At 49.6% G+C, this 24996-nt stretch overlaps 1 protein-coding gene across 1 annotated transcript in view; it reads left to right on the top strand.

Annotated features, from left to right (window-relative positions):
• RASSF5 (Ras association domain family member 5) overlaps positions 1–24996 on the top strand; it is a 68680-nt gene that overhangs the window by 31704 nt on the left and 11980 nt on the right.

Genomic DNA, 24996 nt, shown 5'->3' with positions numbered 1-24996 from the left:
AAAGAAAAATGTGCGTCTAAAGGCTGCCTCAAATTCCTTATGCACATATTTATTGAGCCAGGTACTGTTCTAAAATCCTCGGCGTCATTAGTGGGAAATGCCGTCTAGAGAGTCTACTGTTTTCGGTGATCTACCAGGGTGTTGGGTCCAGCTGGTGCCTAAGGGGCATCGTGAGCAGTGGAAGGAGCTCCAGGGGGAGCAGGAAAGGAAATGCCAGCCATCCACACTCTTCCAAGGGACAGATGGATCCATAGGTACTGGTACTTACATATGGTGTCAAGTGAAAACAAGTCATTCAACAGCATATATATATATTGTACATATATGTGTGCATGCGTCTGTGTATGTGAACACAGAACAAGGGCCTGGATGATGGCCAGCCTACCCTTGGAAGAGATTTCACTTTTAACTTTTGCTGTGCACTTTGGTGCTGTTTGAATAACCAGATGCTGTCACGTGTTTCCAGTATAATATTTTTAAAAGGCAATAAATATTTTTTTAACATAATATTTATTTATTTTTAAATTATTACTAAATTTATTGGGGTGACATTGGTTAATCAGATTATAAGTTCCAAGCGTACGATATAATTCATCATCTATATATTGCATTGTGTACTCATCACCCAGTAATTATTTTCTTAAAAAAAAAAAAAAAGAAAGACCCCTGGCCTGGGTGACAGAAGAGCTAGGTTCTAACCCAGAGTGTAGACAACGTACTTGGTATATGACCCAGGACAAGCCTCCTAGCTTCTCTAGGCAGGGCTGTCGTGAGGCTGCCATGAGAAGAGGTATGTGACAGTATGAGCAGATGAGGGGTAAATGTTGGCTGGTAACTTCCAAGGCTGCCTCTGGTGCCTCTAATGGCCTTACTGGATTTTTTTTTTTTTTATCATGTCACCCCTGTGATGAAAACCCTCAGTGGCCCTCAAATTCAATCCAAATCTGGATTAGCATGAGAAACCCTTCATCGTCTGGCTCTGCGAACTCTCCAAAATACTAGAAAGATAGGTTACTCCTGGATGTAAAACTAGGACACTATGGCTTTATGGTTTGGGGAGGCACTTATTGTTACAAGACAACCATCATCCTCTCCTTTGCAGCCCAAGTTATTGCTCTACTCTGTAGATAAAAAAGACCAAGACCCGGTCCCCATTCCCCGCAGGGACGGATGGCTTCCAAAGCTCCAGAGTGGCCCAGCTTGGCCTGCTGGTGTTTCAGCCCCGCAAGTCGCTGATGCCTTTCTGCCTATGTCCCGCCCTCCCCGCTGCCCCGCTGTCATTCCTTAGCAGAGGGCCCCTCTGGAACCATCTCCCTCAGCCCCTGCAGCCTCTGAGCGGTGACTCAGCTGGCGTGGAGAGCTGAGTTTCCTGGCTCCCAGCCTGTGCTCCCTCCCGCAGTCGCGCCACTGCCTCCTTACTGGAGATTCCGCCTTTCCAGTCCCCTTCAGAGGGGGAAGCGCTTGGAGCCAGTCCGGAGCGAGCCCTCAGCCTAGCGGCCACGTGCTGAATCCAGAACTACCACACGGGGGAGCCAGGGAGCAAGAAGTAGGGAGCCTGGGGGCGGGGCCTGTACCTCCGGAGGGTAGCCCTGGCCCCCGCCTCCCTAACAAATGCTCTAGATAGATACCTGCACTCTGCTCTCAGGGAATTTGGGGGCCTGGGTCTCTTCCGAAATGCTCCATAGATGTTTATCAAATTGAATTGTGATTGATAACAACAGTAGCTAACATTTGTTGAGCAGGTGCTCTTCTTTTATTAATTATTGAGAGAGGAGTGTTGAAATCTCCAAGTATATTTGTGGATTTGCCCCTTTCTCCATACATTTCTATCTTCCTGCATTCTGAAGCTCCTTTATTCAGTGCATAAACATTTAGGATTATTATGTCCTCTTGATTAATTGACTCTTTTACATTATGAAATAACCTTCTTATCCTTGGTAATGTTCTTTACTCTGAAATCTACTTTGTCTGTTATTAATATAGCCACTCCAGCTTTCTTTTGATTACCATTATCCAACCTTTTACTTTTAGGCTATTTGTGTCTTTATATTTAAAGGTCATTTCTTGTAGACAGCAAATAGTTGAATCTTGTTTTTCTAATCCAGTTGAAAATCTCTGCCCTTTAGTTGGGTTATTTAGATAAGTTGCATTTAATGTGATTATTGATATAAACAGATTTAAGTCTATTGAAATAGATTTAAGTCTATTGTGTTACTGTTTGTTTTCTGTTTGTCCTATCTTTTCTTTGTTCCCTTTTTAATTTTTTTTCTGCCTTCTTTTGGATTAATTGAATATATTTTATGATTCCATTTTATCTTATTTACTGCCAGCCCACCCACATGTGCCAAATGATGGAGCCATTCCCCAGCCTTTCTCTCCATGCTGCCTACATCTGGGACCACTGCTTCTCCCTCCACAGTTTTCCCTTCACACTCTACAAGTCAGAAGTGCTGGCCAAAGCTGTCAGTGATTCGACAGCACTAGACAAGCTGCCTTTCACAGGAGCTGCCTTTCACGGGAGCCGCCCCAAGGCCTATCTGACCAGCTCAGACCAACCCACCAGGGCTCATTTCTGATCAGGCAGAGCAGAAAGGCCTCCCAGTTAGGAGATCCTGGCTCCGAGGAGGGATTAAGCTCTAATATGTGTAGGAGTGTAAGAGTTGTTTACTTTTCACATCGATGATCATGCTGCCCTGGCCATTGGAGGACTGGCCTTGCCTAGAGAGGGACACTAGGGGATGGAATTGTTGATCAGATATACCTTTTGTGCTTTTCTAGTCTCCCTAAAGGAGTATAATTAGAAGGCAGACTCCTGGCTCAGCATGAGCTCTTCAGGGCCTCTGCGCTTGGTATGGCTAATTTAACTGCCTTCATTGTCTTTGTCAGGGCCCTATCGAAGCTCCTAGCCTGACAGCCAAGCAAGAGAAGTGCAGTGTGGTCTAGCAGTCTCAAGAAAGTGAATCTCCTGTGAATCTAACCTAAGTGGCGTGCAGCCATGTACCTCTTACAACAGGAAGTCATCTGGGGAGAAATTGAGCTCTCTGCTGTGCACAGCCGGTTTCACGCTGTCAAATGCTGCTCTCAAGGTGGAGGGTGGCATTCTTAAGATGCAACCCAGAGAGGACATCTGGGAAAGGTCACTTCTGAGAGGCAGGGGAAGGTGTGGGGGTGTGATCATTATTGGCAAATATGTGTCAGGAAGTTGGGAGGACATAGGAGGAAAATATTGACAGGCAAAAGCAAAACCACAAGAGGGCAGGGCGGCTGCTGCGAAAGTGAATCGAATTTTGTGCAATTATATGAGGGATGCTTGGTTGCGACTGGAGGTGGGTGTGAACTGCGGGCTGGGCATGTGTTGCGATGGGCCTTGAAGGATCCACTCAGGAGTCTGGAATACCTGTTGTAGGCACTGGGGGGTCATTGGAGGAAGGGCAGCAATTTTAATGGAAAATTGTCAGAATCAGAGCCTCTGGGTTTGAAATCGGATTCTACCATTTACTTGCTTTGTGAACACTCAGCCTCAGTTACTCACCTGGAAAATACCTTCTTGCAGGGTTGTGAGGATGTTTAAGTGAGATAATGAAATGTCTAAGAGCTTGGTAACTCGCACAGAACTTCTCATTTCATGTTCTACTAGACTGCACGTTGTGAGAAGGCAGGGGTTATGTCTTATTCAGGCCTGAACTGGAACACCCAGGCTAGTGCTTGCCATGCAGAAGGTGCTCAGTAAATGAATGAATGAATGAATAAGCAACTAGAGCTTCACACATACTAATTACTTACTAATAATTAGTTGAAAAATGCATAGAAGATACTATGTTAGAACAACTCTGATCAGATCTTGGTCTAGAAGGATAACTTGGGCAACAAATGGGGCAGGGAGTTTGGAAGAGGCACAGATGGGAGCAAAGAAAACTCCTGGAAGGCTTTGCAATAGTCTACACTAAGGCATTCATGGAGAGATTGAAGGAGGAGGAACAGGTGGAGGCGAGGCAGGGAACAGTGAGCTCAGTTTTGGACATGAAGAGAGTGAGGCTGCAGGGGAGAGTTTGGTACTCAGTGAGCAGTGAGCTTCCATCTGGAGCTATCTGGGAGAGAGAGAATTCTGAGACATGAATCTATGAGCTGTAGTTGATACCATCGGCACAGGTGAGACCCAGTACCCGGGAGACACAGACACACAGGGGGAGAAGACAGTCAATCTCTGAACCCTGGAAAGCCCTAAGAAGCTAGAAGGAAGACGAGCACAGACAGACAGAAAGTAGTTCCTGACTTGTTTGCAAAGGGCTGCAATTTCAGGCGATCAGGCTTTAAGGATGAATGCAGTCACAGGGTAAACACTCAGTATTAGGGTGTTCCAAGACCGGGGTTCCGGAGTCGGACCAGCTGGGTTGGTTTGGTTCTACCATTAACTGGCATGTATGACTATGTGCCAGCTACTTCACCTGCCTGAACTTCCTTCTTCTCTCTGTAAAATAGAGATGATAAGTATAGCTTCACCGTTGGTTTGTTGTAAGGATGAAATGAAATGATGCACATAAAGTTATTGGTACGGTGCCTGCACATACTGGCTAATAATGATTTTGAAATACATTTAAGGAGCGGGGTGGTACCTCAGCCTGGTTTTCAGCCTCTGAATACGTTAGTAGGTCAGAAGGCCCCAAGTCTGATCTCCACCCCTGAGCACCCTCACTTGGACAGATGAAGAAACCTGAGGTTCAGAGTTGCTCGAGATAGTATATTAAGCTACAGTCGGAGCTGGAGCTAGAAAGCCAGCTGCAGACTTCCAGTCTTATATCATAGCTCCTCTGGAACACGCAGAACCACACAGTGAATCTCATGGTGGGATCTGGCCGCATGACGGGATCGCATCTGAGAGAGGAAGAAAGCTTAAAATAATGTCTTTTATCATTTGACACTTTGAGATGGCAAAGTCACCCATTTACTGTTTCAGTGGATCTTTCTAAACCCCAGCATGATGCCGTGGGTTTAAGGCCCTGGATGTGCAGCTTAAGGTGCAGACTCCCCTTCCTGGGTCCAGGGACAAGAACAGTCAGTTCCCATCCTTTGTGGGTTCACCTCCAGAGGCATAAAGGGCTATCACACAGGCTCTTCCTTCCCCTGCCCCCGACCAAGTTATCACTACTGTTGGTTATTCACAGGGAAGAGGTGCAGACAGGGTCATTAGACAATGAAAGGAATCCAGTCTTCTTCCTTTTGGGACTTTGGAGCTTCAATCTGGATTCATCCCCCTGGAGGCTGGCCAACGTATTGTAATATATATGATCTTTGCAGATTTCTTCTAGTCCCAGCTTTCTTGCCAGCACAGTCTGTCTTGCTGACTCCTCACACACGGCTTCCTTCCAAGCCTAGATTCGCTGGCAGGTGGAGTGGAGCAGAGAAAGAGACACTAACTAGGAGTTAAGAGGCTTCGAAAGTAATGAGCTGTAATGAAACGGGTTGCTTTCCTCAGTTTCCTCAACTGTAAAATGGGGATAATGCCTGCTTTCAAGGTCATAGAGGAACCTAAGTGAAGTAATGGATGTTAAAAGGGCTTTGAAAAGCCTTATTCAGACATCGAATATTCATAATGCTTGGAATGGCCTGGAGCAGCACCCCAAAAGAACACAATGTCACTTAGAACTTTTCCTAATCCGGTCTGGCATTTCCTGTGTTGCTCACAAGGAGAGACTCATGCTGAATCTTGCGGTACTTTGGCTTGGTGTTTAAAAAAGGTTGGTATGAGCTTTATTTTAAGATTGCACATTTTGAATGTGTAGCACTGCAGTTGCTTTGCAGAGATGCCTGCATGACTCCGAGAACACAGTGTGGCCACAAAGAATCTGGGGCCTGTCTTTTCCTTAAGTATTAGTTTCCCACTGAGCAAGAAGTTCCTTTTATAAAGGAAAGTGTTTCTTTCCTGGCTGGACAAAGCAGGTAGGCTGTTATTGACAGCCTAAGAGTCAAGCAGGGGAGCCCCCTCTTTGCAGCATTCATTTTTCTGGCATTGGACTTGAAGGTACTGGTGAGGCAAATACCAGCTTCCTTTGCCTGAACCACTGTCTGTGGGGAACCCTCCCCCAATAACAACAACAAAACTAGCCTCTAAAATACTCATTTGAAGAAAAGATTGCTTCAAAGCCAGAACCTACCTTCAAGTCCATTAAAGCGAGCTCTTCTAGTCCCAGGCTTCTTCCCACAAACACCCTGTAACTCAACCTAGCGCCCACCCCAGCTGTCTACTCCACTTATTATCTCCCCGCCCAAGGGGCAGCTACTGGTATTGAGGGTCTCCTGAGCTCAGGGCAGGCGGCAACTAGGGTACTGGCTCTCGACTCTCTCCAGGTGGTGCCTGCCAGGCCCTCAGAGGCTTCTGGGAAAAGATTGTGTGGGAGGATGGAGCCAAACTGGGCTGCAGTTTGAAACCCTCCCGAGCAATGACAGATTTGTCTAAGGTGGAGGAGGGAGCAGGTTCCTCATAAAAGTAACCAGAGCTTAAAATGGAGCTGGCAGCTTGGTGTCTGGGGCTGAGTCCAGCCCTCTGCCCAGCTCGTGTCCTGGGACTACTTTGTTTCAGAACTTCAGGAAAAGCCACACAGACTTGGAGAGAATCTGGATAACCCCTCTCAGCCACTCTCCGGGGCTCCTAAGGTCCACAGGCCATCAGACGCCATAAGCACAATGGCCCTAGCGTCACCAGGCTCTGAAGGCTTTGTCTTCTTTTTCTGGGACTCCAGGCTGTACTGTATTGGAAGATGGCAGAGTGCACATCAAAACAGTGCCATCTCTGCTGAACAAGCATGTCACAGTGGCCGGGAGCACAATCCCTAGGAGCTCGCAGACCTGGGTCTGAGTCCCAGCACACATGTACTACTGCGCAACGCCGAACTCAGTTTCCTCACCCGTAAAATGAGGATAGTAATCTCTGTCTCCGGACTATCGGGAAAGTACATGATAGGCCACGTGCACATCACCTGGCACATGCGGCCTTGTTCAAGCACTGGTAGCTATAACTACTATCGTTCAAACGTGGTCTAGGAAGGTGTGTGTGTGTGTGTGTGTGTGTGTGTGTGTGTGTGTGTGTGGCGGGAGTGGGGGTGAGGGGGTTGCCCTAATGCTGTGAAGGATTCAGCCTTGGTCAAGGAAGGTGTTCCTTCGCCCAGTCTGATGGGGAAATGTAAATGAGCCGTACTTGACAGTAAGGACACTGGCAAAGACCCCTCTGGCCAGGCTGTCAGGAAAATGCACAAATAACCTGGGTGTTGTCTACAGGCCTCTCAGTACCCTGAGGTTCCCTGAGGCCAAGTTCCCACGTGTGTGGAAGGGCAGGCTTGCTCTCCAGGTTACCATAGCTTTGCATATGATTTGCATATGCTTGTGGGGCCCCTGCAGTTTCTTCTGTCATTTCCAAGTTAAAATATTGCTGCTTCTCCAGGCAGACCAGATATTGATTTCCTTCTTCTCCAGTTACTTCTCTAACCACTCAGATGGACCTGGCTCCTTCACTCAGCGAATGGGGAATGAGAGGGTGGGGTGAGGGGGTGGATGGGGGAAGGGAGGAGGGACGGGGTCGTCTTTATAACACATTCGACTCCGTTAACATGAGCCATCATGGGTGGTGAGAAGGAGCTATTTGCAGTAGGATGATGAGAGGACAGAATACCTTTCCCCACCTTGGGTCCATCCTGGACTCTTCCTTCTCTGCATCCCTAATCTGACCTCTGGTGCCCTGGGTCCACTGGCCACGGAGGACCAGTGGCCCCCCGTCGGGTGTGGAGGCGCAGGGCCGGGCGCGGGGCGGGGGAGGAGGAAAGGGAGGGGCGCTATGCAAGCCGAGCTAGGCTTTGAGGAACCTTGCGAGAGGAAGTGGCTTCCGAATGCGAACGCTCCGCGCTGTACCAGCGGGCAGGAAAGGCGCGGGGAGGCGGGGGAGGTGTCACGATGGCGCTAGGCGCGCGCGGGGCGGAGGGAGGGAGCCGGAGCCGAGGACATGAAACCGCAGAGAACGAGTGAGCCAAGGAGCGAGGCGGGTCTGACCCCGTATTCGCAGCCGCCGGTGGCGCACCGGGAAAGGAACAGGTTACCCAGCCGCCTGAGCCACGCGGGCCCCGGGGTGAGAAAGCGAGCGGGCCAGTGCCCGCTCCGCCTGGCCGGGTAACTGACGGGCCCCCGCAGCCTCTGAGCTCGCGCGGTGGAGCCTGGGGAGGGTCCCCGCCTCCCTGCGCCGCATCCCGAGCTGGCCCAGCCGATGCGCTCGCTGCCTCTGCCCGGGCTCCGGGCTAGATGACGGTGGACAGCAGCATGAGCAGTGGGTACTGCAGCCTGGAGGAGGAACTGGAGGATTGCTTCTTCACTGCTAAGACCACCTTCTTCAGGAATGTGCAGAGCAAACACCCTTCGAAGGTAAACTTAATGGAATATAAGAGACTTTCATGGGCAGTGGGGGGAGAATGACCTCTGTGGTCCAGAAGGGACGCCTTCCTCCTGGCAAACAGGTAAAAGCCCTGTGTGACCAGAGTGGGTGGGCAGTTGCCCTGGGGACCCTCTTGAACTTGGCTGAACAGACCAAGAGCTAGGTCTGGAGCCCTTCAGGGACCACCGGCAAACAAAATTCTCTTCTTAATGCTCTGTTCAGCATTTCCTGTCCCTGGACCTTTTCAAAATGGCTCTGCAGGATTTGTGGACAGCACTTGGTTCATGGTTTGGGGCGAAGGCTCACCTGTGCCTGGGAGGGTGATGGGACAACTGCTCTGTTTCATTCTCTCCCACTCCCAAATCCAAAGCTGTAGATGGAAAGTGGATGGCGCCCAGTCCCTCTGAAGAATAAACATTCATAGATTGAGACTTCCGGATTGTGAGTGGCTAGAAACCATCTTAAAATATAGTCCAACAGCTTTGCAGAAGTCCAGGGTGTTTTTAGAAGTAAACTAAAACGTCTCCCGTAGGTTGCTGTCCTCCTACCATTTTAACTTCCTGGGTTGGTTGGGGGTAACCCAAAGGGGTTTGCATGTGTCCCTAATTGGGTTGTATGTGCTCCCTAAAGGTGTCAGCCTCTCAACACCCAGCACAGTACCCAGCACACCCGAGCCCCCTGGCTGGCACCTTCTCAGTTGCTGCAGAGCCAAAACTGCAACGGACTTGGTGGGAGTGGTGACAGAGCTCCGCTTATTTGTTTGTTTCGTTATTTATGTGAGAGGGCTCGATGTCTGGTCCTTGGAGAGGTTACCTAAAAGGAGCTAGCTGTTTGTAGTCCTAAGTGAGCCGTTACATTTCACAGGTGTATGCAGGCTCATCATTAATTTAGCACCCTACACATGTAGAATTAACCGAAAACTTCCCCAGGCTTGACTCTGGGGCCTGACTCTGGGGCTGGCCTCTTTTGTTAATAATTCGTCTTGCCTGTAGGCCCTGCGTTTGCTGGGTCCTGATGTCAAACAAATGGACTTTTCAATTGTGAGAGGGCACCCAAGAACCAGAAGAGAGGTTTGATCTTAATGTTTGAAGGAATCCACTAAAACCGGCCCCTTGAACCCATGCCTGTTTTCTGGGGTACCCTTTGCCCCTTGAGGGCTTGTTCTGGAGGGCTGTAGGCAGGACTCATGCAGAACAGCATGGCTGCAGAGGAGAGATGTTCTGCTCTCCCTTGGGGTTCTTGCCAGATTATGTGGACCTCATCCCCTCCCCCCAGCACACACATGCAGATACTCCAGGTGTCTGAGGTCTTTAGACCAGTGGTTCTCAACCTTAGCTGCACACTGGAATTGCTGGGGAGCTTTGGAAAGTGGAGATATTTGGTTCTACTGCTGGGAGTCTGCTTGAGTTGGCCTGGCCTGCGGCCTGGGCATCAGGATCTTGAAAAGATCCCCGGGTAATTCTGATGCAGCTGAGGCTGAGAACCATTGCTCTTGAGTGTTTTGCTGCTGCCTTGGAAGGAAATGGTTCCTGTTTTTAAGGCAGAGGTCTAGCTGCTGTGCTCAATGCCAGCCAGGCTGTAAGCCCTTGGTCCCAGAAGGTGGGCTTTTTGCATGATTGGGTGAGGGAAGGCTCACTGCAGACCTGGGGCTTCTTTCACTTGGCAAATGAAAATGGTAGCTGCTTCTGGTATTTCTTGGGAAAAATGGAACTATCTTACAAGAAAATATGCTGTGGTGGAGTTGGGGATGGGGGATGATTTGTTCCTTAGCCCAAACAGCCTTCCCTCTTCATCCTTCACCCCAACTCTCCTTCCCAGCCTCACTCCTGAACCTGTACCTTTGTTTGGCACCTCCATCAACTCCTCTGTCTGGTTCTCAAATCAGTTGCATACCTGCCGGCCTCTGCATAGTTCCCTACCTCATTTTGCCTAAGGCTGTAAGTGCTCAGTGGGCAGAAACCCCTTCTGAGGAACTCATTTTGTTGAACCCAGACAAGGTGATAAGGATAAACGCTTTCAAAAATGCAAGGTGGTGGGCATGGCCCCCTGGCCTCTGCCTAACTCCTGTGTGAGAACAAGCTTGACTAGAGATTCAGAACTACTGTCAGGGACAGTTTTCCTTGGGACCAGACTAGCCTTCAATGCAGCACAATCCAGGGCATGAGGGAGGGAGGAACAGGGTCACCTCTGCTGCATGAACCAGCACTGGGGTGGCCCCTCTGGCTGAAGGAGGAGCAAGCTGCGAGGGGTGTGTGCAGCTGACTGAGGAGCTGGGTGAGCTTCATCCAGATGTTTCAGTCCTTCATTCTTCTAAGTGTTTTTCCACCTTTAATAACATTGCGAGCTCTTTTCTCCCTGGGAGCAGTTCTGGAAAGGGTTTCAAAGAGACCTGCCAGATCCCGACCTCGTTTCGACCCTGAACAGTGTTTTTTTCCTCCCCGCTGAGAGATCACATCTGAGCTCCTAAGGGAATTTCTCTTTCCTGTCTCCAAGGAAAGACGTTTAAATGTTTCCCAGTCGCTGAGAGACTGAGGCCCCCATCGGGGAGCTGCCAAGCTGGCTTCTATAAATAGCCTTGTCAGAACAAGCTGGGGCTGCGGCTGGGCCTGGGCCTGGGCCTGGGCCTGACTGGAGCAGAGCTGCTGTTCTGGGCACCACCACCTGGCAGTTGTCACTAGCCCGGCCTCTAAGGAGTTCCCGAGGCCTTGCACCAACTCTTTGGGTGGGAGGTGGGAAGGTGGAGAAAGAACATGGGAACAGGCCCTGGGCCCTAGCTTGTTCTTTCCTTTCAGAAAATGGCAGCTTCCTGGGGGCACCGTGCCTCATGTGAAACGGGCAGGGAGGTTTTGAGTCACGTCAGGCAAAATTTCAGGAGGCTGAGGCAGTGCTCTCTGGGTATTTTCCCCCTTGACTGCTGATAATTAGGTTGTGTTTCCCTGGGTTACATCTGTCAAAATGGGACTCCTGGTGGTTTGGGGTGAACCCACCTGCGTGCTCAGCAGTGCAGCCTGAGCTGCTCTCAGTAAGGCACACACACTCACCCCTGTCCAAGACAGTGGTGTCTCAAGGGGTGGGCGTAGTCCAAGGTCACGTAGCAAGTTTATGGTGGACCCAGGGACAGAGCCTACTTCTCTTGCCTCTGGCCCAGAGATTTTTCCATTTTAGTCCTACAAAAGACAGAATCTGGCAATTTGTAGGGCTGGTGCCTGAAGCCAGCTGCTCCTTTGTTCCTCTCTGAGATCTGACCCTGGAAGTGGGGCTACCTTGCACCCCTGTCAGTTCCCCGACTGCCTACAAGCGTTGGCACTTTAGGGTTGTGACCTCCGAGCAGGCACTCTGAGCTCCCTGCATCTTCAGCAGGTGCCAGGGCCCCAGGACTCGAAGCCGTGTAGAGCATCAGTGAGCACTCTGAGGTCACATGAACCCTGCTTCTTGCAGATTGTCAGAACTGAAAGGGACCTGGTCTAGAACCTCATCTCACAGATGGAGAAACAGTGTCAGAGAGTGGGGGGCATCACCAGGCCACATATCTGGTTGGGCAGAGCCAGGACTGACACCCCTCTTAGACTTCTTGTCGAGTGCTCTTCTCGGTCCTCTTCACTCAGTGAGTGACCAGCACAAACTGCAGTACTCGCCCTTTCAGAACCTGCTACACAGTGGAATGACCCAAATAACCTCAGGCTTGGAAAGGGTTCGAAGGGTCCTTCCCACTCCTCCGAGATTCCATAGGGTCCTTCCTATCCCTCCATTCTATAAGGTCCTTCCCATCTCTCCATTCCATGGGGTCCTTTCCATCGCTTCGTTCCACGGGGTCCTTCCTACCCCTCCATTCCATAAGGCCTTTTCTTCATTCTATAAGGTGCACTGGCCAAAGGAACATTGGTCCTACGTTTAATACTAGCAGGGGGTCCCTATCATTGGTCCTAGAATCTTACAACTTTAATCATTTATTTAAAAGTTCTCCTTGGTGCCTATCCTAAAATACCACTTGCTGGAGCTCCTTCCCCATGTGTGTTTTCTTTGAGGATATGGAGAAGAGAAGGTTAACTTTATCTGTGGTTAAATATTATTCTTAAGCACATACACTCCAATTCCCCTCCCACCTCCTCCAGACTTTCTCTGCTCTATGCTGGCACCATTGATTCATGAAAAATTCAAGGAAGATGCAAAGGGGAAGAGGTCTCAGAGGTCGAGTATGAAGCCACTCTGGTTTTATTCTTGCTCTTGTCCCATCTCCTCTTGCCTGGCCAGTTGGCCCCTCTCTGGATAGGGCCTCTGTGTCACTCTAGAAATGTCAGCCAAGCTTGACGGCCCTGGGACCAGCCAGGGAAATCCCCATCTCTGTGCCAACAGCAAGCACGCCAGGCCTCAGGCACAGCACCTGCCCCTGACCTTCTTGGCATGAGAGAAAAGAAAACAATACTAAAAATAAGTTAGTTCCAAATTGGAGCAATAAAAATAAAATAAAAATCTTCAGAACCATTGGACCATTTAACTGTTTTTCCATGTGCTGTCTCAGAAGCCTACACAGCCCAAGACTTACTGCAAAGACTTCATGGCACAGCCACACAAAGCCTTCCTTTTAGACTGTAGTCTGCACATCACTCTTGTGGAGTACACTGCCTGTTGCCTTCTCCGGCCCTTCCCAGTGTTATTTTTCTCTGCAAATACAGTAAGCTTTGTGAGATCAAAACTCACATCCCCTTCTGATCCAAGACCGAACCAGGTACTGGTTGCAAAAGCAGGCACTAACTAACTGTTGGTTGAGTTTTCTCTCTTGTATCTTGGTTAATCAGGTTGGGTCGACTATTGAAACAAACAGCCCTGTTTTTCAGTCATTGAGCATAATGGAAGCTTACTTCCCCTTTAAATAAAGTTACTTTGGCAGGTGGGGGCCCGCAATAACACATAGGAGATTTTTGCGGGCCAGGCCCGGAAATGGTGTGTTTTTTAGACCCACATGCCATTGGTCACATCTCAGTCACATGGCCACACCTAACCACAAAGGAGGTTGGGAAATGAAGTAAAGCTGTGGGCCCAGGTGGAACCGGAAGCTGGTCGTGGCGAACGTTTATCTGTCTCTATTATGCATCCTCCGACCACCTTCTCAGCCAACCACTTTAGGAAGCTCTACTCTTCCTTTCTTGGTGAAGGGCCGTAACCTCGCTGACCTTATTCCTCTCCTTCATCTGTCACTGAGGATGTGCTGTCGCTGGGATAGGGTCCTGTCTCCCCAACTACACTGGGGACTCCTTGAGGACAGATGCTTTTCCTTACTCAGCACTTCTCTGGTTCCTCGCCGCAGGTGATTCTCGCACGTACTGAAGTCTAGGAAGCACTGGTTAGTATTGGGTAATGGACTGATTACTTCAACCGGAAGGGAAGAAGAGCATTTACCAGAGATTTCAGAGAGCTTCCTATGTGAGAAATTGAATCCCAGACAGCAAAAGGATTTGTCCTTGGTCGCACAGCTGAACGGAGACAGAATTGAGGATGTGGGGCCCCTGGGTTCCTGCTCAGCACTGTCCCTGTTACGCTCAGGACAACATGCTGAATAGGGTTGTTGGAGTGACAGCCCTTCGGACCGTGACTGGCATGTGATGTCGTAGAAGCAGCAAAGAACCGTAGGCCAAGTCCTGGCCTCTCATCCCAGCTCCAACTAATAACTGAGGGGCTACGGCCAAGTCGCTTCTACCTTCCAGACTCGGGCACTCCCCCGGGTCCTTTCAGCAAGAGCAAGTGTGAAATAAATGAACCTTCCCTGAGAGTTCCCCACTTCTTTGCATGGGACCCGATCCTTCTTACCAGTTTCTCACGGGACCGGTAGGAATTTTAGGTGCTGTCCACCTAGGACTTCCCTAGGATGGGGTCAGGGAGAGGACCTGAATGGCTAACGTGAGTCTCCTCTTCAGGACCCCCTGGGGCTTACCCGAGACATCCTCTTGCTGTGTTCCAGATTCCTTGCCTCCCACCCATCTTTCTTCACAAATTTAGACCATTTATCCTGACTCAGCGGCTTTTCCTTACAAAGCAAGTCCAGTTACAGCTTGGGGCACATACAACGTCTACCCACCCAAATAGTTCAGGGAGAAAGGAAGAAAGATTATATGCCAGTATCAACCTTGAATGCCAACTCCTAGTTCACACCATCAGGTGGGACTCTGGATCCAGCTTCCCGACCATGAGCTTGAAGGGGAGGCCCTGCTGGGCCCAGAAGCCTACATTCCCTTCTCTCTTCTGCTCTCAACTTGCCAGGTAACTCACATTTGTACACTTTCTGGCTTCGGGATCCTGCTGTGTGGAGGACCCAGACTTCTCCTCATCCAGGGCCTTGGTGACCTTTTCTGGATAGCTTGATCTCCCCATATATATCCAGGCCTGTCTGGCACATTCCCTGGTGACAGGAGGACCAGATAACGTTTGTCAGGAATCGGGAGCATTTAATTTCAGGGCCGGGAGGAAGAAGGGAGCTGTAGTGGCAAAAACTTTATGTTTGAACAGAAGTGGTGGCTTCTGTCCGTGGTGCTGTCCTGGCCCCTCCAGTCTTCTGTTCTCTCACTCTACCCCAGCTTGGCTTAACACTACCCCGCGGGCTTACATCCCCCATCCCACCTCTCTTCCTGGCTCTGGAACATTTTCTATAACTCACTGGAGGTCTCACATGCCCCTCACATGCCTAAAATTTAATACACCCCAAACCAACTCATAGCTTTGCCCGTAACTGATTTCTCTCCCTGTCTTTGCCTCACCCTCCTAGTCGCCCACCTTCAAAACCTCAGGGGTCTCCCGTCCTCCTCTTCATCCAGTCTGCCACCATGGGCCCGGCCTCCACAGTGATGCCGATGTCAGGCTTCTCCTTTGTGTCCCTTATGTTAGGTGCTTGTCACTTCTCACCAAATGCTCCGGGAGATCACGCAGCTCATCTCCATCCTGTTTCTTTCCCCTTCTGTACACCCTGCAGGTTACTGCCAGGAGCCATATCATTCTGGTCCCCCAATGCCTTCAGAGCCTCCCCTTCACTTCCAGAGAGAAGCCCACATGTGGTTTCTGCTTTTTATGTGCCATCCAAAACTCTGCAATACCCAGCCTCACTCCCAACATTGCGTTATTCACTTTCTTAGAGCATGGAGCACCAGAGCTGGGGGACAGGGCGGCAAAATGTGGCCTCTGCCCTTAAAGACCCCAGGCCCCCACCGCCTCACGCGGCACACCTTAGCTGCTCCCCTCTTCAGTTCATTAAGTATTGGGATTGGGGTCTCTGGGCAGAGGGACATCGGGGAGAAGACACTCTGCATCTGACCTGAAGCCATATGGTTTTCATCATAACGTGGTGGCAGCTCCAGAGACAGGGGAAGATGGAGGGGCTGGGTCCCAGATTCAAAGGGTTTGGGTGTGACTCGCCTAAGAGGGGCTAGGGACAGGCCAGCAGCAGCCACTGGGACGGGTGCGGGAGGCTGATTAAATCTCTGAAAAATGGAGAGTCCTAGAGCTGAAGGAGGCTGTTAGGGGTCATCATAGCCGTTCCCCTGTTTCCAGGCAGGCCTGCGTGTCACCACCACAGGCAGAGGGAGGGAAGCCGTGCTCGTGACCACCATCCTCCTCCACCCATTTGTCAGTCCTTCCTTGTCCAGGGTGCTGGATAGTGTGCTCCCGGCCGGCTGGATCCCCGCTACGTGTGGGGCGAGGCCGAAACAGTGGGAGGGCGGCAGCAGAGCGTTTATGCCTGGCAGGCCACACTGGCAGAAGCCTGTTTCTATCAAGCCAAATAGAGTGATATGTGAAAGGGGCTTAGCCGGGGGCGAGGTCCCCACCCCACATTTGTCCAACCTCAAAACACATGGTCTTTCCACATAGCATCTTGGGTGAGGTCACGTTTTGAAAAGCTCCAAATAAAATCATCCATCTCAAACCCTGGTGACCTGTCATAGGAAGATGTTTATCTCATTTAGATAATTTCCTGATGCTGAAATCAAAGCCTTTTTTACTTTTTCTGGTCTGGTCTTGGGAAGTTGGGGTCATTATCCTCTATTATCATCATGTCATTAACCTCTAGTTCACGAGCCCCTCAGTATCTTTCTCATCTCCCACTTCTCCCAGCGTTAAGAGTGGCGTTGGACTGTCCCCTACTCTGTGATGTAGGTGACAGGTGGGAGCTGGGTCTGCAGGGCACTAGGTTTGCAATGGAGAGTGCGAGGCAGGGCCCCACCCTCCAGTGGCCACACCTGTGGAGAGGCAGTGGCGTGCTTAATGTCCACGGTCACACCTGGCTGGGAAAGGGCGGGTTTGTCAGGACAGCGTGGGAGCTGCTGAATCCAGGAGTTTAGAGAGCATTTCGGGTTGTAACTTGAATGTTCCCTTCTTCATGCTCCCCAAACACTGCCTATCTTTCTCTCCTCTATCTCACTTTCATGGGCTGTAATTTTCTGGATGAGGGACCCTATCTGGTTCATCATTGTGTCCCTGGCACCTGGTAGGTGCTTATGCACATTTCGTAAGGGATGAATGGGTTTGGGGCTTCTTAGTCACAAGCACCCCACGAGGCAACTGGCCCCAGAGACACAGGCGCAAGCGCCTTAGGGCAATGTATGTGAATGCTGATCTCAGGACTGTTTTATAGGGAAGTTTACTAAGATACTGGATGTGGAACCAATGGGTTTTTCCAGTAACTCTGAAAAGAAAGATCTCACTAAGGTAGCAGAAAATGCAAGGATAACTTTCCAAACATAGAGCGGCCCCCTCTACCCCGTCTGTGATTGCTCAGCTGTTTGCCCTGGAGGATGAGGGCAGGCAAGGCTGGGTCACTAAGCAACGGGGCGCTGGCACCTGCTGGCAGGAGTTGGCTCGGTCCTTCCCCAAGTGGGGCCTCCTGGGGGTGGGGCAGAGAGGCCCTGTGAGGAGGTGGGAGAGCCCACTGTGACAGCTTTCTTTTGTCCACTTTTCTGCCATGGCGAGTGGCAGGTTGAGGAGGAAGGAACCAACACACTTCTCATATGTCCTTCCCAATTTTATTCTGAGCAAGCGAAGATACCGGTTTGGCTATCCCAGCAGCCTGAGCATTCTCAGTGGGCCCAGGTGGAACGGGCAGGGGTGTGCCGCTCTGAGGCCCCGGGCCCTCAGGGAGCCCGACACTGGGCCTGGGACGCCAGCCCCGAGCCTTCACTCCATGCGACCTCAGGAATCATGCCCCCTGCTCTAGGCTTCGCTTTCTCCTTCCATGAAATGGGAAGATTCGCCCTCCAGTAGAGAATAAGTGCTAAAGGAGGGCCCAGCATTTGCTCATGGGAACCCATGGAAAACTCCCAGGCCAGGGATAATAAAGGCCGTTTGGGGGAAATGCAGGCGTGTGTTGAATTTTGACATGGGGAGATGGGGTTCATGGTTGGGGTACATGGAGGTATAAGGCTCTGTTCACAAAACAGAGAAAAGGCAGGAATTGGGGGTCTGCTGGAAAAGGGTTAAAATATATAATAATAATTGTTAATTATTGGGCCTCAGCGTGTACCAAGACCTGATCTAAGTGCTCTGCATGTACAGACTCATTTAATCCTCACAACAAATATACATGGATTCCATTTAACAGTGAGGAAACCGAGGCACAGAAGAAGGCAAGTAATGTGCCCAAGGTCACACAGTAGGAAGCGGCAAATCCAAAATTTGGGTCCCAGTAGTCGAAGGCCAGAGCTCCTGGCCCCTAAGCTATACTGCCTCTCCTGTAGAGCTTTCAAGAACTGTCCAAGTAGTTGAAACCGCAGCCACGACGGCAACAGGTGCCACCAAATGCCAGCCCCACGTCAGCAGCGTTCCTCTTGGAGTTACTGAGGGTAGAGTACTTTGCCACGCCATTTAGGACAGAGAGGAAATCGAATGTCCCTGCTCCCAAGCCTTTATGACATGGCGAGAGGACACACACGAAAACTCAGAGCTATTTAAGAACCAACTAAGATACATTTTAGTATCACAAGTCAATCCCCAAACACCAGTGTGGGATGGGGTTAGCACGTAGGCAGCACAGTGACAAGAAGACGTGTGTGGGCTGGTGAAGAGGCTCCAGCACCCAGCACCACCACAAGTCCTCAAAGCTGTAGGCACAGGTGGGGCTTCCAGGCAGAAGAAGCGAAGGACCATACTCCCCCCAGCAGGCTGATGTCCTGGCTGCTGGCACTAGTCCCAAGCCATCCCTCTCCTCCTAGCAAGTGTGGGCAGTGTGGGCATGCTGGGAGCTGAGCACTGGCTCCACGTGCCACTCACCACCTCCAAATTATCTGAATCATTAATGGCGCCAAATGCCCTGTCCTGCAGGGAGCTCCAGCTGGAACTAGATCAGCACATCGTGAGAGAGGGTGCTTCTGCAGTCACAGCACCCACATCCTGTCCAGCCTGGGAAAGGGCCTACAATTAGAACTCATGAGCAGGACTCCTAAAGCTACCCCTCTCTCATGCCCTAGTGCATCTCCTGGGTTTGACTGTATGGCTCTCAGAGCACATGGGATTCTCCATGAAGCTGAGAAATACATGTTCAAAGCATTCTGTCGTGGGGAAGTCCAGCTTATAAGGATGAGGAAGCAATTTGGAGGGGCAATGGATAACTCTGAAGGTTAGCCCTCTCCACCTTCAGCTCAATGACTTCAAGAGCATACCATGACTCACTCTACAGCCTGCAGAAGAAGAAAGAGACAGGGCCCAGTGTTCTTCCAAATCTTACTCTTCCTGTCGCATCCATGTCTTTAGGGTGTGTGAGGTTGGAACACCAGACATAGCTCATTGGACAGGGCCACATGACAGGACAGAGGGAGAACATCCGAAGCAGTTGGGAAGTCCCCACCATTTGGGTCACTTAATGACTCAGGTTGCTTCAGAATGTGGGCGATTGGACCAGCTCATCTTGAGGCCGAGGCTTCCTTGCCCAAGCTTCCCTTTGGGGAATCATCTGGGAAGCACCTAGCTGCAGCAGCTCCTCTGAGCTGGGCCGGGCTACCCAGGTCCCCCTCACGTTCAGCCATGTCTCAGTGTACCTAGCAGGGGGGTGGCCTGCACCTAGGATAAGAGCTGACTCCTGGAGGTCCTGGGGAGAAGGGGCCTGACTCGCTCAGAAGTGGGAGTGACCCCTGACTTGCTCGGAATATAGAAGGTAAGGGAAGCCCCCAACTTTACGGGAACCAGATGAAACCAGCTGGTTGTGGGGCCTCAAGGGTCTCCACCCCTTAGAATCTTCTTTTTTTGGTTGTTGTAATAAAATATACCTAACAAAAATTTTAAAGTTTACTAGGTACTGAGGCGAGTTTCACCGTTTTTAAGCTTACAGTTCGTGGCGTTAGTACATTCACAGTGCTGTGCCGCCATCACCACCAGCCACCTCTAGAACATTTTTACCTTCCCCAACTGAAACTCCATACCCATTAGATGATAACTCCCCAAATCCACCTCCCACAGCCCCTGACAACCGCTATTCTACTTTCTGTCGCTATGAATCCGATTACTCTAGGTACCTCAAATAAGTGGAATCATAAAGAATCAGGTTTTTTGGTGTGACTGGTTTATTTCACTCAACATAGTATCTTCGTGGTTCATGTAGTAACGTGTCAGAATTTCTTCCTTTTTATGGATGAATAATATTCCATTGTATGTATATGGCACATTTTGTTTATTTATTCATCATCCATCAGTGGGTTCTTATACCTTTTGGTTATGAACACCAGTGTACAGATATTTGTTTGAATCTTGCTTTCACTTCTTTTGGAGAGATACCCAGAAGTAGAATTGCTAGATCATTTGGTAATTCTTGTTTAATTTTTTGAGGACTCACCGTATCATTTTCCATAGCGGCTGCACCATTTTACATTCCCACCAACAGTGCATAGGGTTCCATTTTCCTGCATCCTCGCCAACACTTATTTTCTGTGTTTTTGATAGTAGTCATCCCAATAGGTATAAAGTGAGTATCTCATTTGGGGCTCGATTTGCATTTTCTTAACAACTAATGATGTTGAACATCTTTCAAGTGCTTATTGCCCATTTGTATGTCTTCTTTGGAGAACTATCCAAGTCTTTTGTCCATTTTCTAATTGGGTTGTTTGTTGTTGGTTGTAGAGATTCTTTATTATTCTTTTATTCTTTATGTATAAGGATATCGATTCCTTATCAGAGATATGATTTGCAATGGAATCCTCTTTAAATTGGTTCTCAAAGAGCTGAGTGCAGCCTCAGGAGAGACCCACTCCCTCCGCCTACCCACCGGCCTCCCTCATTCACTCAGCAGTGCTCTGGTTCTGGGTGCCCTGGAAATACAGATGGAAAAGTTACAATCCCTGGCTTTGGAGTGCTCATGGTCTACTGGGGGAGACAGGCTGGTACACAACTAATACTACTGGGCAGAGGACAAAACCAGTGCTGAACTAGCTGAGGCATGAGCTGCTGCTGTTGCAAAATCCGCTATTTCTAGGTAGAAACGGAGGATTGACAGGTTCAGGGGCGGGGGCATTCTCTCAGATGAGGATGTCACAGGCTGAGTGGTCAGACCAAGAGGTCAGAGGGACTAAAAGGAGCCTGACCTGGGTGAGGCTGGGTGAGGGCACAGGGCCTGAGCTGGAAATCTTGTGAGGGCAACTAACCAGAAGAAAGCCCTCAGGCCCTGGAAACTCTGGAGGGCATGAGAAAATGCCCCAAGGAAAAAATCCCTGTCGCCATTGCAGTAAAATGAGTGTCACCCTATTCTGCCTAGATTCATACTTTAGACCTCTGAGCTGAAAAGGGGGCTTCATGAAGGCCCAGAGGAGGGGAGAACAGAAATAGCAGAGGTTTGCATCATCTACTCACAGAAATAGTCAGAAGACAGGAATCTCCTCTGATTTCCAGTGATTGTCTCAGAAGTAAGGAGGTGCCATGGACACCTGTACAATCTGGAACCTTTTATTTTCCCTATATTTGGAAGGGGGAGTTGTCTGCATGCATGCATGTGTGTGTACGTGTATGTGCGTGCGTGTGTGTCTTACTACTTTCTTTCCATTTTATTCAATTCATTAAGCAAATGTTAAATGAGCCTCTCCTGTGCCAGGCACTGTTCCGGGCACTGCTTCAGTGAATAGGCCACCTCTGCCCTCAAGGAGCTCACACTCTGGGATCACCTGCAGGGACATGTGCTGATCTGCAGAGGCAGCCAGGGCAGCTGTGTCCAGGCCCACAGGCAAGATAGGGGTGGGGAGGGGGAGTGTCAGCAAAACGGTGAGGTTTCGCAGAGATCAGGAGAGCAAGCAGTGTCCTGGGGCCTGCATTAGAGAAGACGAGAGAGAGGGAGTCCATGTAAGCCTCTGAGGTGTCCCCTGGGGCCAGGGTAACCAATGTGCTGGTTTGCCCAGGACTCTTCTGATTTGAGCACTGAAAGTCCTGCATCCTGAGAAAACTCTCGGTCCCAGGCAAACTGAATGGTTGGTCACGACACGTGGGACTGAGGAGCTGAAATACTGCCCACTTGTCCACGAGACACAGTTGGCACTTAGTGCCAGGGGCCCACAAAAACTGTTTTAATTTCTTTAAAAATGAGGAAAAAATGAACTTTTAGGTTGAAAAATATTTTAATATATGATATTAATATATTGTCTTTGTACCAATGTTATCACAAAAAATAATTTCTAATAGTTTTTTATGGAGGAAGGGGCCCACAACCCTGAAGACAAAAGTGCTTAGGACTCACAAGAGCCATAATGTGGCCCTGGCTGAAATGCCTGTCAGGGATCAAGGTTAAGGCAAGAGGACTTTCATATTGGGCCCATCCCCACTAACCAAACTTTCCTTTGTACTGCTGGGCAAATCACTACTGATGATGATGATGCACTAGCTACCGCTGATTAAATGCTGGCTATGTACAGACATTGTGCTAAGCCTTCCAGATGTGCGATCTCATTTCATCTTTATGACAAATGTATAAAGAAGGCCTTGTTATCTGCTGTTATCTACATTTCACAAAGGAATCTGAGTCTCAGGGAGCTTGACTTGCCCAAGTTCACAAAAGACCAAGGACATAGCCAGATGTGCTGGGCAGTATGGTCTAGTGGTGAAGAGCGGGGACTCTGGGTAATAATATAACTTCCTTGATAGAGTTATATTAAGGATTAAATGAGATTGTGACTATGAAGCCGTGAGAGCAGTGTCTGGCTGTTGGTGATTTTTATTATTAAAATGAGGCATTGCGGGGCTTAAACCTAGGTCGCTATCACTCCAAAGCCACAGGGCTCACCCCAGATGGCCTGCTTTTGCTTATAGATTGAGATGGCTACCTAAAAAAATGAGGGGCACTGTGTCCAGGCCCCAGGACATGCTGGCAGCCTGGAGAGTCCACTGACATCACACCCACACAAGCAGAGCTGACCTAGAAAGTCTCTGAGCCTCAGTCCCAGACTGCATGGTGCTTGTTCTGGTGTTTCACAGTGCGTACATCTGTCTCCCCTCCTCAGATAACCTGTGGGGTCCCAAGGACAGAGACCACACCCCATCAGTTTCATGTCCCAAGGTGCCTTTCACAGTCCTCAACCCACAGGCAATTCAATCAGTTACTGTTGACTGGCTGTCTGCATTGACCATCTGCTCTACATCTTTGTCTTTGGGGATTTTAATCTTTTTCCAGTTTTTCAAATCCCTCTCTTTATTTTCCCGGTTTCTCTTCTGTATCCCCCCAGAGCAGTTCAAATTCCACATTGCTCTGCAGGCACGGATGGCTCCATGTTGAAGCCCCTTCCTTCCTTCCTCTGCTGGGAATAACCTGTCAGAAAACACAGTTCAGGAGTTTCCAACCCTTTTATTTCTGGCACATTGGACAGCTCCATAGAGTGACCTGTGAGAATCAACTCTTCACTGCCAGGGGTGCCGCTGGGACGCCATCCAGAACACTAGCCCATCAGGACCTGGGCGGAGACCTGTGGAGAGGCCCTGTTGGGCTTCCTCTTTCCCATCTGGTTGAATCCATCACAAAGGGACCAATGAGCCTTGAATGTGGTCTGGGCATTGAGCAGGGTGTTCCAAACCCAGGCAGATGGGTGCTTGCCTTTTCCTTCAGAGGTTTTTCTATTTTGGACAGGCCTGACAGAAACACCGGGTGTTTGGGGTCGGCCCAGCTGTTGGGCTACAGGACAGAGTGGAAGGCATCTGCGGATGGTCATTCTCATGCCATAGATGCCTGAGGCTTTCTACCCTGTTATAGGTTTGGAGATGTTTCACTCGAGGGGCAAGATAATTGCTGCTGACAGATTTGCTAAGAGCTAAGAAGAAGGAAATGTGGCAAACGCTCATGGTGAATGGCTTCCGGGTAGTTTTTGGTTTGTTTTCTTGAATTGTATGAGTTAGGTGCAGACGTACTTGAGCTCGGCACAGAAGGGGTCTTGCTGATGAGCAGAGAAGGCAAGTGGTGAGTCATGAGATGAGTAAAGTCACACAGGTTGGAACTGGTCTTAGTGCTGTTTTCACCAGTTATCACTCTACAATTGGGACAAGCCCAGCTATCTTCCGAGGGGCCCCCAGCCCCACACCCAATTCTCTGAAACAGAAGAGGAAGCAGTGACAGAAGAAACCACCCTATCTTATATGTAAAATCTTAGAGCTGTAAAGAGGCCATAGAACTCTGGTCTCACTTCATGATTTCACACAGGAGGATACTGAGGCCCTGAGAGGGGAAGTGACTTCCCAGAGGTCACAGGTCATTCGATGGTCTTGCATTTGTTCTCACAGCAAATGGCAAGGAGCTGAGCCATAGGGCTGGCTTCCAGCCAAAGTCCTCAGCCCACACCTTCTTAGCATCAGCCCCTTAGGATGCAGGTTGGTGGGAGGTACTCCTGGACCTGACTGGGATCCATGATTGAGTTCTGGGCTATGAATCGCCCAGGCTGCTCTGCCTTCTACCTGCCATCAATCAACAGGTATTTATCTGACACCTCCTTGGAGGAGAACCCTGAGCTCAGCCAGATCCCATAGTGGGTACAATAGAAGCATAGTCATTAGACATCATGTCTTTCTCCCTCCAGGGAGCATCTAATTGGGGAGACAGGATTACCATATGTGAAACAATAATTAAATAATAAAAGGCAGCACAGAATTAGATGCTACACGCAGCCATGCAGGCTATGGAGGCACCTTCGTAGGTCCTGGTAGTAGTGGTTTTAACATTAGTAAGCAGCTGCAGAGGTCCATGGCATGTGGTATTTTGCACCTTTGCTATGACAGGAATCTGAGGCTTTGAGGCCATGGGGCTGGTGTTTGGGCATTAGTCCCTGAGCCAGTGAGTGAGCCTAGCTGCCTACTCGTACCCCTTTCAGCCAGCTTGTTGCTGCCTCATGGGAGAAGGAAGGAGAGCAAGCGGAATTCCAGTGAAGTGATATGAAATAGCCTTGGTCTACTTTTGAAAAGTGTCCATTAAGTGAGAGTGATGTTCATCAATTGGAGGTATGAGGAAATACACAGGAAGCAGGACTCTCAGCGGAAGTATGATTCAGAAGAAAGGTAGGGACTGGAACAAACCTGTACATACTTGTCTCTAGTAATTAAAACGTCAGGGATCTAATATATTAGAAGACCAGAGAATGAAGAAATTGCTATGGAAT

The sequence above is a fragment of the Pteropus medius genome, unplaced genomic scaffold (assembly GCF_902729225.1).
Source record: "Pteropus medius unplaced genomic scaffold, Ma_sr-lr_union100, whole genome shotgun sequence".
NCBI classification, from domain to species: domain Eukaryota; kingdom Metazoa; phylum Chordata; class Mammalia; order Chiroptera; family Pteropodidae; genus Pteropus; species Pteropus medius.
The sequence above is the reverse complement of the archived record's forward strand: the minus strand, read 5'-3'. Positions and strand labels throughout refer to the sequence as shown.